Here is a 19,402-nt window from a genome sequence, read left to right as displayed (position 1 = left end):
ACTAATAGTGTTGAGCATTTTTTCAAGTGCTTTTTGGCCATTTGTATGTCTTTTCTGGGCAAATATCTATTCAAATCCTTTGCCCATTTTTAAATTGGGTTGTTTTTTATGTTGTTGAGTTGTAGGAGTTCTTTCTATATTTTAGACATTAGCATTATGAATAAATTGAGGGGAGATCTAAGAAATTAAATAATTAGAAACAGCCTTTAGGTCACATATATGTGATGTCCCATCTCATCCACCTTGTGATCTTTGCCAGTGCCCTTATTGGCATTAATACCTCATAATAACCTTCCTTTTCTTGCCACCCTAAAAATATCCCAGGAGCAACTGAACTGTCCTACATCAATACCAACCAGCTCATGGTGAACTTGAAGAATTATCCAATCCAAAATTCACAGTCTCCTTTATTTACTATTTTTCCATCAATTTTGTTTGTCATTTACACTCACAATTTAGTTAATTTTACCCCCAAAAACTTTTCTCTCTTACGTACATATACGTAATTCACTCTTTCCCAAGACTCATAAACACCTCAAGTAACTGTTCAATCTAGTCTCGTCCATTTTTAGATCCTCCTCTTTTGGGGGAGGAGGATTTTTTTTTTTAATGTTAAAGTATTTCAAACATGTAGACTATAACTAACATCTATGAACCTATCTCTCAGAATTAATTTTTTAAAGAAATACATTATATAATTGAAGTCCTCTTTGTACCCCTCCCCAGTTCCATTCCTTTTCAAGTTCCATCCACTCTTCTGAAGTTGGTGTGTATCCCTTCCCTTCCAATTTGTACTCTTATTATATGTGTTCTTCTACAAGTAATATATATAGATCTTGTGTTGAAATTTGCATAAATTTCAATATACCATAATACGATTCTTCAACTTGATTTTTCTTTCATTATGTTTTTGAGACTTCTACATGAAAAATTTAAATCAAATGGTATGGCAGTTGATTTAAACTAAGGTGTGGCAGGGACTTCCCTGACGGTCCAGTGTTTCAGACTGTGCTTCCAGTGCAGGGGGCACAGGTTCGATCCCTGGTCGGGGAACTAAGATCCCATGTGCTGTGCAGCACAGTCAAAATAGAAAAAATAAAATAAAATAATGAAATTTTAAAAATAAACTATGGTATGATTTACATCAGATGATTATTCCATAGTTATTTTATTCCCTGTTGATGGATATTTAAGTTGTTTCTCATTTTTTACCATAACAAACAATGCCTTAATGAATATTCATGTGGCCATGTGGGAGTCATGCAGTATGCACATCCCCAACTTCACTAGATAATGCTAAATTACACTGATAAAATGGTTATAGTAATTTTTCCTTTTTACTTTATTTCTGAGCAAAAATATGACATTGATAGTGACTGCTAAGCATTGTTATAATGGAAAAGATACAGGATGAAAATTAGGATGGCGTTTCAGCTCCAGAACTAATTGGTTGGGTAACTTATCCATCTGAGTCTGTTTCTCCACCTCCAAAGTAAGGTCAAACTGAATGTGATCTCTGAGGTCTTTTCTAACCTTGATGTTCTGTGATTTTAGTGCTAACGATAAATTGTGTGTTGTGAGATAAAAGAGCTATACACTTTTCAATGAAATTAGATCTAATACAGGACTAATGTCAGTAGTCCCTAAAGTCTTTAAGTAATCCAAAAGTTCAGTTCAAAATAGTCTCATCTCCATTTACTATATCATTTTTATGCACTCTATCTTAGTTCAATATATAGTTTAAAAATTATTACTTAAGTGAATGTTTTCTGATTTACATAATTAGTTGTATTTCAACTGTACTTTTAAAGATATTTTGAAATGCAAAGTAAGGTATTAGATTTGCATTGTGGTTAATAAACTCTGTGAACTAACCTAAATTTCTTATGAAACATTGATTTGTGGATAAAAACAGATACTTAACTTGGAAGTGAACATTTGGAACCCAACACTTTTGCAAGCTGGAGACTTCCTGTAATGTTAATTTCAGGAAATCCTAGACAAATATACAGTTATAACTGTAGAAGATATATGGATGGTGTGTTCTGTGATGGAAATTAAAATGTCACTGCTAAAAGATTTGCATTTTGTGGTCTTGGAAAGGCCTAGAAATTCCATCTTAGGCTTCGTTTTCTCCACTAACAGTACCATTCATTTTACTACTTCTGGAGAAAGGCAGACAAGATTAAAGTCATGGTGTGGAGAAAACTTTAACAAATAACTTTGCAAAAGAGCAAAGAGAACTTCAAGGGCAATGATGGTAAATAACTTCTTGGACTGAGTCACCAAATTAGATGAGCCGTAATTATTTATTCCAGTTTGAATTCTTCATAAGAAGTTGTCTTTGTTTTCCTTTAATGTAAAATGGTGGGTTTTCATTTCTCGAAATATTTGGCCTCAGATTACTGACAAATGACAGTTTAGTCATTTCTCTTGTGTAAAAAATTACCATTAAAGTATCTAATACAACCTTGTAAATGGGTTGCTATTGACAATGATCTTAGATGTCCCAGTTATGAAATGGCCTTTCTTTCTTTGTAATACAGCTGAAAACACCTTCTTTCTGTAATGCTTTGCCCGACCTTTCTACTGGGATCCAGCATTTCCCGTAGGTGGTTGGCTATCTATTATATATGAGTTTTAAACTGTCACTTTTAAAAGATGTCATTTTGTTTGCTTTTAACTCTTTAATTAATAGCGGTTTAGCACCTTTTCTTCATTTTCACCCTCTTTAATGATAAGGATTTTTTTCTTTTGGTCAGTTTCATTTTCACTCTGGTTTTTAATACAAGACTCAGCAGAATAGAGCCTCTGCAGATAAGTGCTTTTGATTGATGGAATTCACATCTGTTGTGTTTCCCAAATGTATTTCCCCCCCAATCTTTCAGCACTCTTAACGTGATTTTGTTGTGCTAGATCATGATATTACAGCCCTCTGTTTCAGATCGGTGTTATTCAGTGACCAAAAATAATGTAAGAGTGCAAGGCTGTGACTAAAGAGACAAACAAAAAATTCATAGTAGAAGTGATACTCTTCTGTTTCTGTTGATTGAATATGCAACTTTGGGCAATTAGTTTCCTTTAGCTTTGTTTTCATTCCGTCATTTGTAAAATGAAGCTAACAGAAGCTGTCTTACGGATTTTGTAAATAATTCAATTATAAAACATTTGTAAGTTGTGATGTCTATTGAATTAGATGTTAATAATAAACCTATAATAAATAAATAATTTTAAGAAGCTATTCTCTGACAACTATCCACTTCCCTACCCCAAGAAAAATATCTCACTTTATTTCAGTTGTTCAAGACATGACTGGTTAACAGCAGAAACTTAACACAACATTGTAAATCAACTATATACTCCAGTATAAATTTATTTATTTATTTTATTATTATTTTTAACATCTTTATTGGAGTATAATTGCTTTACAGTGGTGTGTTCGTTTCTGCTTTATAACAAAGTGAATCAGCTATACATATACATATATCCCCATATATCCTCCCTCTTGCATCTCCCTCCCACCCTCCCTATCACACCCCTCTAGGTGGTCACAAAGCACTGAGCTGATCTCCCTGTGCTGTGTGGTTGCTTCCCTAGTATAAATTTTAAAAAGAAAAAGAAAAAAATATACATGACTGGTTATAGATTATAGAAACATGGGTAACTAATATAATCGAAAATTATGGCATTGTTGCTTATTTTAAAAATCACAATTGCTTATGTAATTTAACCATATTTCTTCTATGAACTTTTAACTAGTCTTAATAAATGTTAAATTATAAATTAAGGTACTAGATTTTCTTAAAAATTTTATTCCTTAATGCTAAGGAATCACTTAGGTTTTACAGTTTTATTCAACTAAGTAAATAAGTATTACTTATTTAACTTAATTTTCTATAGCTATAATTTTTGTCTAAGGTTTCTTTTATGAAATAAGTAATACACACATGAAAAACTATTTTGATGTTGAATGTTAATTCTTAAACCAGTAATTCAAGTGGAAGAATATTGGATTTATGGTAGTCTTTAGGTTGCAAATATTCTTAGACTTATTCTTGGGGCTTTTTGCCTGAATGCCTGAAGAATTTTTTTCTTTTAATCTTTGGAATTTAGTAGCTTAATTAAGACATGTTTCAGTGTTTAATTATTCTATGATCATTTTCTCTGGGATACTGTGGACCCTTTCAATCTGTATGTAGCTTTAAGTCTTATTCCTAGAAAGTTTCTTTTTAATTATCTCAATTTAAAATTTTTATTATATTTCCATTCTCTTCCAGGATGCTGATTATGAATATGTTCATCTTTAAAATCGCTAATTTTTTAAACTTTTTTCAGGCCCCTTTGGTTAGTTTTCTCAGTTCTATACCACGCTTTCTTCAGCATTACAAGTTCTTAGTCCTGCTTCCAGTGCAGGCTGCATTTCAGTAGTGGTTTTATTTTATTCCCACGTCTCTCTTGACTTCTGCCAATTCATTTTTCACTCCCTTTTTGGCTTAACTCTTATATCCCTGCTATGAGCTCCTGTTTTATACAGCAGTTATTTCATTGAGTTCCTTTTTTTTTTTTTTAATTCATTTTTGGTATGTTCTAACACTGCTTCCATCTTATCTATGACATTGTTTTGAAGAGGGTTCTTCACCTGCCCACTTCTTTTTCCTATTTCTTTATGTTTCGTTTTTATAATATCTTTACAGAGATTTGATGCTGTTTCCTTCTTATTATTATTCATCTCTAAATGAGATGAATTCTCCTTAGTCTTGTGACATTTCTACAGGGGATGGCCCAAGACCATGTTTTTAATCTAGCACTGGTAAGAGTTTTCCCTACTTAACGATGAAAATCCTTTTAACAAACTTATTTATGAATTATTTTAGCCTTTACTTTTACTGAGACAGATATCATTAGAACAAACTTATTTGTGAGTTCTTTTAGTTCCTACTTTTACTGAGACAACAGATTTGCAATTTTATTGCTTTAATTTTGAAGGAAAGGCCAATACAGACCTTTTCTGGACAGAGTTCATTAATTGTACATTGAAAGAAAAAAAAGCCTGGGGAATTCCCTGGCAGTCCAGTGGTTAGGACTCTGCACTTTTACTGCCGAGGGCCCAGGTTCGATCCCTGGTTGGGGAACTAAGATCCCACAAGCTGCGTGGTGTGGCCACGAAATAAAAAAAATAAAAAATTTTTAAAACTTGCATGAATATCCACAAAACATTTATAAGAAAAAGTAGCACTATAGGCAATCTGAATATCTACACAAATTCTGTAGATATAGCCAGTAGCTATTATTTACAGATTTACTGAGGAAATAATGTAGTTATAAAATGTCTTATGAATGTGATTAGTTTTCCAACTGCCCTAAAACTCTAAAATTCAGAACATATTAAGGTTATCTTCACTAAATGGCTTACATATTCTTGACTTCTTTCTGTCCTATACTTTAAATCCTTTCTCCATGCTGTCTCCTAAACTAGGAGAAAAGAGCTACCAACATCACCAAGCAATGTGGTAAACCTATTTATATGACTAGTAACAATATAATAGAAGGATGATTATAAACATTTAATGGATTACATCAAATAGATATTATATATTAAATAGACAAATAATAGAAATCTTCCCAAGCAAAATATGGATAATTTTTATATTTCCCTTTAAAACATTTTAAAACCATGTAATATACAAAGAAGGGAATGAAAATGATTCAGGGACTAAATTTGAGAGCTCAGTTAATTGCACATAAATATCATAAAGAAGTGGATCATAGACTTTTTCTACAGTGTCTACTTTTTCCCAGAGCCATTGTTGGGTAGCACTCTTGCCATGTAGAAATACTGGTATACCAGAAAATGTGAGAAACTGGGAATCAAATGCCACTCATAAAAAAGTCAGAGTAATCATTACATCTTCCCATCTTACCAGGATGTTAAAATAATTGAATGTGATTAAGTATGTGAAAGAAAGCACTCTATCCATATGTAAGCTTTAATGTTCTTATTAAATGTAAAAAGAGACCAAACTTAATTCTAGCAGCCTTTTTCAAGCAGCTATTGAGAACAAGTACCAGTGTCTACCTTGCAGTGCCAAACTCTTTTTTACTATGACCAGTGAAGATAGTAACAAGTCTTAAAACTACTCACTGGAGCAGTATGCAGCCTAACATTTGTAGTGTTTGAGTAATAAAATACCATTTCCTTGCATGGAGTTAAGCATTTAGAAATCTTTTAGGAAAGACTCCCTGAACTTCACTAAGATTTCAGGGAGGAAGCCATTACTTCTAGCTAGTTGTGGGACTCTTCTATCAAGTGCTTGGAAATTTGTCTAACAGGAGGAGGAAGGAAGGGGTAGGTATAATTGCTCTCCCAGACCCTGTGAAAACACACATATACATATACACTCTCACTGCTATGTGATAACTAAATGTAACAGTTCCTGTTTCCTATTGTGGTTCTGTTTCATTCCTGTTTAAAGCAAAGACAGCATGGTCAAGAGCTAACTAAATGTGACTAGTCTGAGGAGAAGGTATATGATAGAGATGGCATTGGTGACAATACCTCCATCCCTCAGAGGTTAAGCCAGTAAAAACAGTTGAATTACCATAGGAGCCTAGGGTCAGAGTTAGACTACTGGTTAGATATTTAGATCCTAACTTTTCATTTTTCAAGTGATTTCAGAGAGAGAGTATGAGGCCACCAATGATGGTGGGGAGGGAGGGGCTAGTGGAAGGTTGATTTATAAAGTGGTAGAACAGTGCTGAAACCTCAGTACTTCTTGCACAGTTAGTCAAGAGATGTGTCAACAGTGCCTGAGGCAGCAGTGATACAAGCTTTATAGTTTAGTTATGAGAATCATTATTATTCATTTTCAACATAATTACCAGTGTTTTTTGAACTGTCTAGAACTGTGCTGTCCAACTGGTTGCTGCTAGGCAGGTAGCTATTTAAATTACAATTTAATTAAAATTTAACAGAATTGCAGATTCCGTTCCCTGGTCACACTAGCCGCAATTCAAGTGCTCAATAGCCACGTGTGGTTAGTGGCTGCTATATTGGACAGTGCAAATGTAGACTGTTTCCATCATCATGAAACATTCTAATTGAAAGTGCTGATCTAGAACAGACTCTCAGAGCAAAAGTTTAATGTTAAATATATATAGTTTACAATCAAATGATTGAGGCCCAAAGTATAGTATGTAAAATAATTGCCTTTTAAAGATGGAACCTACCATTGTGGCTTAATTTATTCTAGGCATAAATAATATTTCTAAAATGAACATTAGTGTCCACTAAATAAAAGGACAGATCCATATTAATTTTAGAGTCAAGGACTTTAGGGAAACATGTATGAATTTAAAAAAGGAGAAGAATACAAAAAAATTTCATTCCATTCACAATACTTAAAGATAAAATAAGTCAAGATGAAAATTTTAGGCACAGTATTGATATAATGAAAGTCATTGGTAAATAAAGGATAGAACATGAAAAATCTGATTCAAACAATGACATAGGATCCTTTACACATTCTTTTTTATTTTATGAAATTATGATGTCCTCTTTATAGAGGACAAAATCACTTAAAAGTGGTTTCTGTGACAAAATTTAAATATCAGTCAAAGAAGACTGATCAAATCCTTAGTTCTAATATAATATTGAATGTTATTACTATATCCAGAGCAGCAGGGGGGAATAATTGAATTATGGGCAATTGAGCCCATTTTTGACATATAGAATAGTAAAAATTTAACACTTAAGTACTTCATACTTTATATATATGCTCCACACAGACTATCACATTGAATTATTTCATTTATTAGTAGTAATGGATGGAATTCATTGAATGCTTATTCTGTGCCAGCCACCTTGTTGAACACTTTACATGCACTGTATTATTTAATCTTCACAATATACAGTCCTATGGGTTAGATATGTTTATTGTGTCCATTTTACAGATGAGGAAACTGAACCTTGGAGAGTTTTGAAACTTGCCCATGATCATATGGCTAGTTAGGGATAGATCTGGGACTTGAATGCAGTTCTGTTTTAATCAAAACACCATGCCTTTAATTGTGGTTGCCTTTCCAAGTAGCAGGCTGAAGACCATATTAATAAATAGCAGAGTAGGATTTAAATATATCCCTTTCTAACTCTAGGTGTCATGTTCTTTCTAGTTTGCCATATGCCTCTTTTTTTTTTTTTTTTTTGCGGTACGCAGGCCTCTTCACTGTTGTGGCCTCTTCCATTGCAGAGCACAGGCCCCGGACGCGCGGTACGCAGGCCTCTTCACTGTTGTGGCCTCTTCCATTGCAGAGCACAGGCCCCGGACGCGCAGGCTCAGTGGCCATGGCTCACGGGCCTAGCCACTCCGTGGCATGTGGGATCTTCCCGGACCGGGCCATGAACCCGTGTCCCCTGCATTGGCAGGCAGACTCTCAACCACTGCGCCACCAGGGAAGCCCCCATATGCCTCTTATATCAACTGTAAATGAGGAAGAAATGGCCATAATTTTATAATATTGAATGGAAATTCTTGAAGTCCTTAGGCCCAATCAGTTTTCCTAAATTTGTTGCACATCGAGATTTGAGAATGCTGTCTGAACAAATTGCTAAAAATGCCACAGATTAAAACAAACTGAAATACAGGTTGTACTCGTGTGACTTTCAAAAAATCAAAAACCTTAAAGCAATAGAAATGATATTTATCAGAGGCTAATTTTCACATTGTCTTAATTTCCAGTTACATTCATTTTTTTTAGAGAACATTGCAACCTTACAAACTTGTTAAAGAATACTTAGGGAATTCCTTATTTGTAACCATAAATTATGGTAATTTTTCTAAACTGAGTTATGAAGAAATAATCAAATATCATACCAAGAAGTCTAGGAACAGGCAATCAGTCATTGAAGACCAAGTAGTGAAAGCCTCTTTTTGGTTAAAATACTCTGTAGTTAGCCTAGTTCAAATAGTCCCTGTCTATTCTGAGACCTTTGAGGGTTCAAGTACTCAATCTGAGAAATCTCACCAAATGTGAAGTATCTGGAGAATAAAAATAAGAGAGAAGTAAGTTCTCTTCAGTTGTCTATAGTGGAATTTCCATCTAAGTGAATGAAATGTAATTCAGCCTGTTGAATCACTGAACTATTTTATTGCATTGGAACTCATAAAAGAATTCTGTTTGAAAAACACTGCTTGCCATTTCAACAACTTAAAACCATAGTCTGTTCAATCACTTGATAACAAAGCAGTGTGGAGAGTGACTTCGCTGAAATGGTGCCAAACTCTCTCCAGCAAAGTGGCATTGGCGTGAGGCACCAAAAGGAAAGGGAAGGACCAGGAATGTAAAGAAGAGTTAACTAGACTTTATTTATTAGCTAGCATTTAAAATATGAGAGCAATAAGGAAATAATTAAAAATAATATGTGGAGCTATCTTCCAGAAAGTTACAGTCTAATTGAGAAAACGCAATTAATATGAAATAATATGAGATTTGCAAAGTAACATTAACACAGGAAAAATGGAACATAGTCCATGCAAAAGAAACTTTTTACAACATTGTTTTTGTTATGATGGAATTGATTGATTTATTCAGCTTTTCATCAACTATATTTTGCATGAGTACTATCTGTCCAACATTGTTTCAGCCATCGAAGATGCAGTAGTAAACAAAACAGACTAAAAAACCTTCCCTAAGAAGTTTACATTCTAGAAGGGGGAGACAGAGCACATACAAATTAAGCACGTAGTGTATTAGAAGGTGATGAATGCTTTGGAGTATAAAAGCAGAGAAGATGGACAATGGGGGAGGTTACAATTTTAAGAAAAGTGGTTAGGGTTTATAATATATCTTTTATTAAAATCATATTAGTCTGTAGGAGCCAAAGTTGAAACAGGGCCAAGCTCTTCTCTCTAGTGAAGGAATAAGTGGAAGGCAGTCAATGAAGGAATGGAAATGGCATCAGGTACTTCACTTATCCCTTTTCTGGTCCTGGATCTGTCCTTCTGTTTGGGTAAGTGTTTAGAAGTACATTTGGTGTTTTGGTAGGGTCCACTGGCCCTTGAGATAAAATGGGGTGAGGAGTGTGGTGCTGAAGATATTCTCACTGACAGTAGAGCACAGTTCCACTCACCTTCCCCTGAGATCTCGGCACACACTGTATGTGGTTATGAAGAATACTTTTACTGAATAGGATTTGGGATAATAAGATTTTCACTTGTAGAAAAATTTTTTTCTCTATCCTCTTAAAATCTCAAGAAGTCGTCATAGTTAAGAAAAGTCTCTGTCTCTTCCATGTCTCTTTATCAAACCAAGTCTACCAAAGTATTGAATAGTTTTTCATTCATTGAGTGACTAACTTGTGCAGAAAATGTTTTCTTTTTCAAGTGTATCTGAGTATTTCCTTGTCACAGTTAAAAAAATGCCTAAGAGATACGGGAACATATGTATATGCATAACTGATTCACTTTGTTATAAAGCAGAAACTAACACACCATTGTAAAGCAATTATACTCCAATAAAGATATTTAAAAAAAAAAAAAAGGCTAGGTATTAGCTGTCCTTGTCTCTTCCTTTCCACTGACCTCTTCTCTCTTTTTTTCAGGCATGCACAAGTCTCTATTCATCCACAAAAACCAGTACTACTCTCTTGTTTTACCCTAGTGTGTCTGTAAACCACTTGACCCCACCCCTGCCCCCCACACCCCACCCCAGCCTACATTTCCTTTCCTTTTTTTCTTCCCATCCCAACCCCATTCTGGCAAACCGAAACGATTTTCTCAAAGATCACCAATAATTTTTATTTTGCCAATGTTAATCGTCTTTTCTAAGTCTTTATTTAACTTGTCCACCTGATCTCTTTGGAGAATCTCCCACCTTGCATTATATCCTTTAAGTGAGATAAATGAAAGCATATCATAATGTCCGACACAAGAAAGTACTCAACAAATGTTGGTTGAATTTGAACTGAATATGACTTTATCCTCTCTGGGTTCTATTCCAGCTCAATGCCTTAAATATTGTAGATACTTGATACACTTTGGTTTGTTTTATGTACGAATGAATGCATGAACCTATCACTTCTTCTCTGCCTCCTTTCATGGTTCTTCCTCTTTCTGACCTCAAACATATGCTTAAGAATGTGTATATTAGTCATCGTGCTAATTCATTATGCTATTTATTTCTCACAAACACTTGATATGGTAGTTATTCTTATTTTTCTTTTACAGGTGAGGAAAATGAGACTTAGAACTCTTCAGTGACTTAGCAGTTTCACATATTTAGCTAGTACATGGTAGAACCACCAGTTAAAGTAATTGAGCTTGTTCTAGAGGACTCAGATATTAGTTCTGTGCGCATTCTTTACACTCTACTCTCCCTTGTAGAGTGCATCCATGATTTCAGTTGGCAGTTCTATGCTAGTGACACCAAAATCAACACTTTAAGAATTGACATTGTGGGGAGGGATAAATTAGGAGTTTCGGATTAACAGATACACACTACTATATATAAAATAAACAAGGACCTACTGTATAGCACAGGGAATTATGTTCAATGTCTTGTAATAACCTATAATGGAAAAGAATCTAGAAAAGAATATATATGTGTGTGTGTTTTATATATATAAAACAATCACTTTGTTGTATACCTGAAACATTGTAAATCAACTAGACTTCAATAAAAAAAAAAAAGAATTGACATTGTATCCCATTTCTCCAACTGCCTCCCCTGAGCTATCTTGCTCTCATGTTGAACTCAACCTATTTTAAACAAACCTCATCAGTATTACCTCAGGATGTACTCCCTATTAGTGATTTAGTTGTGACAGTTTCATCATCCTAATCACTCAGACTTGAAACCATCTTTAACTTTTTTCTTTTCCATTTCCTTGTCTTAACTCACATCAGCTGATACAGTATTATTCCCAAGGGATACACAAATACATGCCTAATCCTACACAAGTCTACCACAGGTAGAAAAGTCAATCTGAGATGTGTCTTTATTACTTCCCTTTAGTTAATAACTTACTTATTGTCCCCTGTCATTTTAGAAACATACTGTGAAAAAATTAATGAGAGCTGTTGGAAATTTTATATTTATTTGAAACTATTTTACCATAATTGTACACACTGGATACATGACAAATACTGCTAATTTACTAATTCTTCCTGCAGATGGGGGAGATTTCATTTTTATTAGGTACTAGTATTCAGAGCCTCCAGCAGACATCCCCTCAGGTTGCACTGGGCAAAACTGGGGCACATGTTTACCCCTAGATCAATCACTGGCAATGACAATTAAACGATTACTACAACTAGCTTATACCTATTAAGGCTTATTTTGTATCGTCACAGGGCAGAAAATTGTTCTGTCAGCAGAATAATGGGAAGAAATGGCTGTTAGGCAGGTAACCAACAGCATTCTTTCTTCATTTTGGATTTTTCCAGTACAGAGCACCCGCATCTTAAGCACACCATCTCCCTGGCAATAAATAATGTGATTATCTTCTTTAAGAATGGACTACAACAAAAGAATGTTTAATGTAAGAGATATTTTGAGGAGTTAGAAAGGTGTCCCCTGTTTCTTTAAGAACACACTGTTTATAGGACATAGAAAACAAGAACTGCCGTTTATTTTTTTTTTTTAATTTATTTATTTTTGGCTACTTTGGGTCTTCGTTTCTGTGCACGGGCTTTCTCTAGTTGCGGCAAGCGGCTGCTACTCTTTGTTGCAGTGCGTGGGCTTCTTACTGCAATGGCTTCCCTTGTTGCGGAGCACGGGCTCTAGGTGCGTGGGCATCAGTAGTTGTGGCACGTGGGCTTCAGTAGTTATGGCTCGCAGGCTCTAGAGCCCAGGCTCAGTAGTTGTGGTGTATGGGCTTAGTTGCTCCATGGCATGTGGGATCTTCCCGGACCAGGGCTCGAACCCGTGTCCTCTGCATTGGCAGGCAGATTCTTAACCACTGCACCACCAGGAAAGCCCCTGCCATTTATTTTTATTAGCAATAATAGCTAATAAATTTATTACATGGGATTTGATGTGTGACAGTCAGCCTTCTACCTGAAATATCTCGTGTAATCCTTATAACATCTTATAAGTTTCGGATATTTTTATTACCCCTATTAACCCACAAGAAATGAGGCTTAGAGAAGTTCAGTTACTTGACCATACTGTAAGTCAGAGGTGGAAGCATGATTCAAACACAGGTAATCTTGCATCTGAGTTAATATTCTCAACTAGCATTTAAACTGCCTTCAGTAACTGGCAGTAGCGATGAGACTGGGCCAAAGCCTGGACTATCGCTCATTCTGAAACTTAGGGCTTGACCTACTTTTTCCTCTTACTAACCTTTTTGCTCTGCCTCCTGAGAGGATAGCACAGGTCACTCTAATTTCCTTCCTTGATCTGTGCAGAAAGTCATGCTTTGTTTTGTTTTGTTTTCCCCCCTTAAAGATGAGTGAATAAGGACAGAGAATGACAAAAGACATCTACTAGAAAATTATCTGAAAGCATACAAATATCCTAAAAGAGAAATTTTGAATATAAATTTTGTTCATAAGTAATGTAATTCTGTGAAAGTTAAAGGGGGATAGTCTGAGAAGAAAAAATATATATCATAATATCATCTCCAACCTTTCTTATTTTTAATGCACTCTTTCTTGTCATGCTTTGAACTCTGACTTATCCTTACCACAACTTCAGGCTTTAATAACTGCAAATTTAACTGAAAAAAAAAATCTTTGCTGAATCACCATTCATGAATTCTTCTAGCTTAGGGGGAGTCTAGCTTCAAAGTACAAAGTTGCCTGTGGTGAGAAACATCCTTAAAATTTCCACAAAAACACTGAAGCAAACTTCTTTTATTATTGAGTTCCCTCTGTGTACTTCTTAGGCATTCAGCTAAGTGCTAGGATTTTTTTTTTTAAGCTTCCATTAGCTATTTTGCTTTGATGTTTTCACCTCTTAGTCACTGTAATCAAGGCTTCCTGATGGTGACATTTGCAGCTACTTGTGGCATCATACTGTCTAACATTTATCAAGCACCAAGGAAACCCAGGCAGATATGAATGAATAGTAGTGGAGGGGGCACAAAAATATAAAACTGACTAAAACACAAATACTGAAGGAGAACTGGATTTGGTCATTTCTGGCTGTATGAGGGAGGTAAAAAAGAGGTTCCTAAGAAAGAGAGATGAGCAGAGAATGAGGAAATAATTAGACCATGGACACATATAATTGTTGACGAACAGAAAGAATAGCAGAATTCAGGAATAAAAGAGCACTTTGCAAAATATCCTTAAATGTGCTGAAGCTTTTTCAGTGTGTGTGTATTTAATGTGGTGAGATGATTTAGAAAACTTGCTCAGAGTTCATCTTTACTCAGGGTGAGTTTTAGCTTTCTGATCTTTCTTCACTGTGCTTAATTGCTCACCTCTTTGGTACTCAGCCCCCACCATCCACACACAAACACTCAGTTGCTCAGAATTATCTCTTTTATCGCTTGATATTCAGCTCACATTTACTTTCTCAGACTTTTGGAAGTTACCACTCAGACAAATGCAAATGTGGTATTATGCCTGCCAAAGTGCTGAGCAGAAAAGAGACTTCTTTTACACCTTCCATCTTTTGAGCTTTTAGTCCTGCTCTTTCAAATCTTTGCTAAATAGTAAATGGGGAGATTGTTATTGTTCAGATGAACACAAGGGTATTCGCATTACTGAGCTGACTGTTTATAGTCCTAAAGAGATTCATTACAATATCCTTATCAGCAAAGGAATCGCCTTGATTTCCTTTTGATGATGCTTCCCAGCTGATATTCTAGAACTAGCACAGAAGCAATTCATACCTTCGTGAAATAGCTCTTGCCCAGTAATCCTGCTTGATTTGTACATATTAGGATTTAATTACAGGGTTAAGGGGATGGATGCAGAAGAAAGCAAAAAACACCCACTGCCCCCAAATTGAGCTCTATCAAATCAGCTTGACTCCCTCAACAGAGACTTGCAGGAATACATTTATATTGCAACTATTTTCCCCCCTAGTTGTCAGCCACAAAGAATAAAACAATTAAAAAAACAAGAAACAACCTTTATTAATTTAAACTGAACACAAGTAGAACTCTGTTAATAATAGTCCACAAAATTGTGGGAAACCTTAAGTACCATAGACATATAAAAAGCATCTCAAAACACATTTTGGGCCTTTTTTGATTTGCCATTATGAGCTGTTATCGTTTTTTTTTAATGGGTACTGTGTTCTGAACCCAAGATAACTATAAAGGGTTATATGAGTCTGTTAAGTGTTAAGTGTGTTAAATTAAAAGAAGTTTACCTAATGAAGGGAGGAAAAACAGTGCTGAAGCAAGTGAATATTCTTCAAAGGTTTTGGAAGATCATTGTTGCCAAACTTGGGTTCACTTGCCCATCATGCAGCAAAGCCAATCTACTCACAATGGGTTGTGGTGAAGGAAAGTAGGGCGTTTATTGCAGGGTGTCAAGCAAGGAGAAGGAGCAGCTCACACTCGAAAGACCCAAACTCCCTGATGGATTTCAGGGAAGGGGTTTTTAAGACAGCCTTATAGATGAGGGCTGCAGGGTGCCTGAGCAGCTCGTGCTCAACCAATCATTCTTCTGATTGGTTGGTGGTAAAGTAACCGGGTAATGTTTCAGGAATCTCAATCATCAAGCCTCTAGTTCAAACCAGTCTGGCCTCAGTCTTTAGTCACCATCCTCCACTGGGTGGGGGTCTTAGTTTCTGCAGAACAACTCAAAGATACACAGCAGATTGTTATCTATATCCCTTCAGGAGGAACTAGGAGTCCTGTGATTCTAATGTTCCAATCATTAACTGCTTCAGTCTGTTATTTGGAACTCGGGGAAGGTCTCCAAGGCTAAAGACTTTTTTTAAGAAAAAAGAAACAGGGGACTTGGAGGGGCTTTTGTATCCAGGATTGTCCCACAGGGTCCTGCTCAGTTTCATTTTCATGTTTATATATTTGAAGGATTCTATTTTTGGTTTAACTTTTTTGGTATAGTTATCCTTTCAGTTGAATCTTATATAGTCTTTAGCTACTTGGTCTTTTAAAAACTCTAAGACATAAGTTATGTATTTAAAAATTATAGTATTGGTTAATGACCTCCTGAGAGATGGCAAGAATTTAGAAGGGGGGAAAATATTTTTGACTAGTAAAATCGTCCAGATTTTACTACCAAATTAGGGCTACCTTTCTAACTTTAACACTTCCACATATACCAATTAAAATGAAATTGGCGCATTGGAAAGTAGAGAACAATAGAGTTTTAAATAAATGTGGTTTTCCTTTTTTTAAAAAATTTTGCTGTACGCGGGCCTCTCACTGTTGTGGCCTCTCCCGTCCTGGAGCACAGGCTCCAGACGCACAGGCTCAGCGGCCATGGCCCACGGGCCTAGCCGCTCTGTGGCATGTGGGATCCTCCCGTACTGGGGCACAAACCCGTGTCCCCTGCATCAGCAGGTGGACTCTCAACCACTGTGCCACCAGGGAAGCCCTGGTTTTCCTTTTTTATTTAATTAAGTTTAAATAGTTAATTCTGGTTAAAGGCATTGCCTTGAAAAAAAAATCTGGTTTATAAACATGAACTTGAATTTATGGGGGGGACAAGGGTAAATTAGTAGTAAAAGCTTTATGAAAAGCTCCCATCCCTTTTCAGCTGTCTAGCCTGTTCTTTTCCTTTCCAATGAAGGTCAGTATGCTTTTTTTTTTGGCTCTGCCATGCAGCTTGCTGGATCTTAGTTCCCCAACCAGGGATCGAACCCCGGCCCCCGGCAGTGAAAGCACTGAGTCCTAACCATTAGACTGCCAGGGAATTCCCTCAATACACATTTTTAAATTATAAAAATATAGTGAAAGAAGAGCCTTGTTTACAGTTTCATCTTGTGCCTTGCAATTCAAAGTGTAGTCCATAAACCAGCAGCAGTGCTTGGGAGTTTGTTATAAATACAGAATCCCTTGCCCCAGGTCTACTGACGTTCAGAATCTGCATTTTAACAAGATACCAAGGTAATGGGTACACATCAGAGTTTGAGAATTACTGATCTAGCGCTTACAGTTAGAAGGTGACACTCTCAAGAATAGTTGCTAAACTTCCTTTTTATTTTCAGTGACCTCTGTAAGCATCCAAAAGTAGCATTAATTGGGTTGTTTCAAACTAATATGTCCTCCCCAATTAGTAATTTATTCATAAAAAAAGAACAAAATACTAATAAGAACCTGCTGTATAAAAAAAATTAAAAACTTAAAAAACTAACACTAAACTTTCTTTGGGTTATTTGTATGGAAATATGTTAACATAAATGATTCAGACATGAAATTCCTAAAAATCTTATATGTTCTGGTATAATGTTATAAGTCATAATTCTAGTTATTATTTTAAAATGTATATCCCAGAAATAACTAAATTTCCTTGTCAATTGCATTATTAGGAACTTTCATCCAATCTTTAACTGTGGTCATTTTTAAGTCTTTTGTTATTTACAGACAGTTCTGGGTGTACTCTGATGCTTTTGCAAAAATGTTCCCATAAAAGGGTTTCATCTTCAAGAAATCATGGAAAAGACTGACAAGCACAGGTTTCTGGTAACTGACTATACTGCTGAACTGAATAAATAAGCATTTTCAGAACTCTAATGGGAAACTGATGAATTCATAAAAGTGCTAACAGAAGATTAAGAGGAAAAAAAATTAATTACATGGGACTGAGTGAACTGATGAGGATGATTATAATATTTGTGACTTTCTGTTTGAATAAAATAAATAAATTAAAAAATAAAATTTTCATATTCACTTTTAATTTTAAAATACCTATTTAGGTAAAATGTGAAAAGAAAATTTACTTTGCATATATGAGTCAAAAAAGAAAGAACAAAATAATGCCAGTTGCAGCAACATGGATGAAACTAGACATTATCATACTAAGTGAAGTAAGTCAGGAAGAGAAAGACAAATACCATACGATATCACTTATATGTGGAATCTAAAATATGGTACAGGGCTTCCCTGGTGGCACAGTGGTTCAGAATCCAACTGCCAGTGCAGGGAACACGGGTTTGAACCCTGGTCCGGGAAGATCCCACATGCCGTGGAGCAACTAAGCCCTTGCACCACAACTGCTGAGCCCCTGAGACACAACCGCTGAAGCGCACCTGCCTAGAGCCTGTGCTCCGCAACAAGAGAAGCCACTGCAATGAGCAGCCTGTGCACCGCAGCGAAATAGGTAGTTGTCTATTTTCTAAAACAGTGTAGTACTAGCTAAACAGATTAGTGGCTTTATTCATTAGACAGTTTTGCTTCCGATATTTAAGTTTTAGAATGTATATATAATAATTAAACGTCACATACCTTAAACATGAAGGCAGTAAAAATGTCACCCATTCTATGGAAAAATAAACTGAGGTACAGAGGTTAAATGGCTGGCCTAAGATGTTATATTGTCAAAGTCAAAATTAAAATATTATTTAATTAAAGAGAGGTGATGGCCAGTCTCCCCATCCCATTCTGTTTTTTTTTTCTTTTTCAAATGCACAGAAGTTATAATTCAGAAAAGACCCATATACCTTTCACCTAGATTCACCAGATTTTAAGCTTTTGCCATGTTTTCTTTTTATTGTTTTCTCTTCCCTGTTCCCCTGCAGCATCTAACACACACACATTCTCTCAAGCACACGTATATGATCTGGTCATTTGCCAGTATGTCATACCAAGGCATTCTAGGAGATGTGAATCAATTGGAACATGAAGATAATGTATTAGCTGCTGCCTACTTTAAGCATATTATGTCCATTCCTCCCGTTTTTAATACTAGAACAGTGATTCCTAATGCTGGAGGTGCAATGTGTTACTCAGAATGGGTGCAGGTGAGGTCTTCTGAAATTTTAAGTCATTTTAAAAGAGGACGTGAAATTTTTACGTTTGTCAAAAGTTGGCAAAGATTTTCTCAACAATTGACAAACCAGACTAAAAACTAGAAGACTGGACAGATTTATCCACATTGTTGGCAATTCGTTTATACCCTAGAAAGAGTTTTCCTACATTGTTCAAATAAATTCGAAGGATATTTATGGGGCTTCCCTGGTGGCGCAGAGGTTGAGATTCCGCCTGCTGATACAGCGGATATGGGTTTGTGCCCCGGTCTGGGAAGATCCCACATGCCGTGCAGCGGCTGGGCCCGTGAGCCATGGCGGCTGAGCCTGCACGTCCGGAGCCTGTGCTCCTCAACGGGAGAGGGAGCGACAGTGAGAGGCCCGCGTACAGGAAAAAAAAAAAAAAAAAAATATATATATATATATATATATATATATACATACATATATATGTATGTATATATATATATATATATATATATATTTTTTTTTTTTTCGGTATGCGGGCCTC

The 19,402-nt window shown here is 35.8% G+C and overlaps 1 protein-coding gene and 1 non-coding gene across 2 annotated transcripts in view; both read left to right on the top strand.

Annotated features, from left to right (window-relative positions):
* TAOK3 (TAO kinase 3) overlaps positions 1 to 19,402 on the top strand; it is a 182,772-nt gene that overhangs the window by 52,309 nt on the left and 111,061 nt on the right. The window lies entirely within an intron of this gene.
* Positions 5,060 to 5,132, top strand: TRNAK-UUU (transfer RNA lysine (anticodon UUU)). Its single transcript has one exon. It is a non-coding gene; the product is annotated as a tRNA-Lys (tRNA).

The sequence above is a fragment of the Kogia breviceps genome, chromosome 15 (assembly GCF_026419965.1).
Source record: "Kogia breviceps isolate mKogBre1 chromosome 15, mKogBre1 haplotype 1, whole genome shotgun sequence".
In the NCBI taxonomy this organism is placed as follows: domain Eukaryota; kingdom Metazoa; phylum Chordata; class Mammalia; order Artiodactyla; family Physeteridae; genus Kogia; species Kogia breviceps.
Note: the sequence above shows the minus strand (reverse complement) of the source record. Positions and strands in the feature narration are given on the sequence as shown.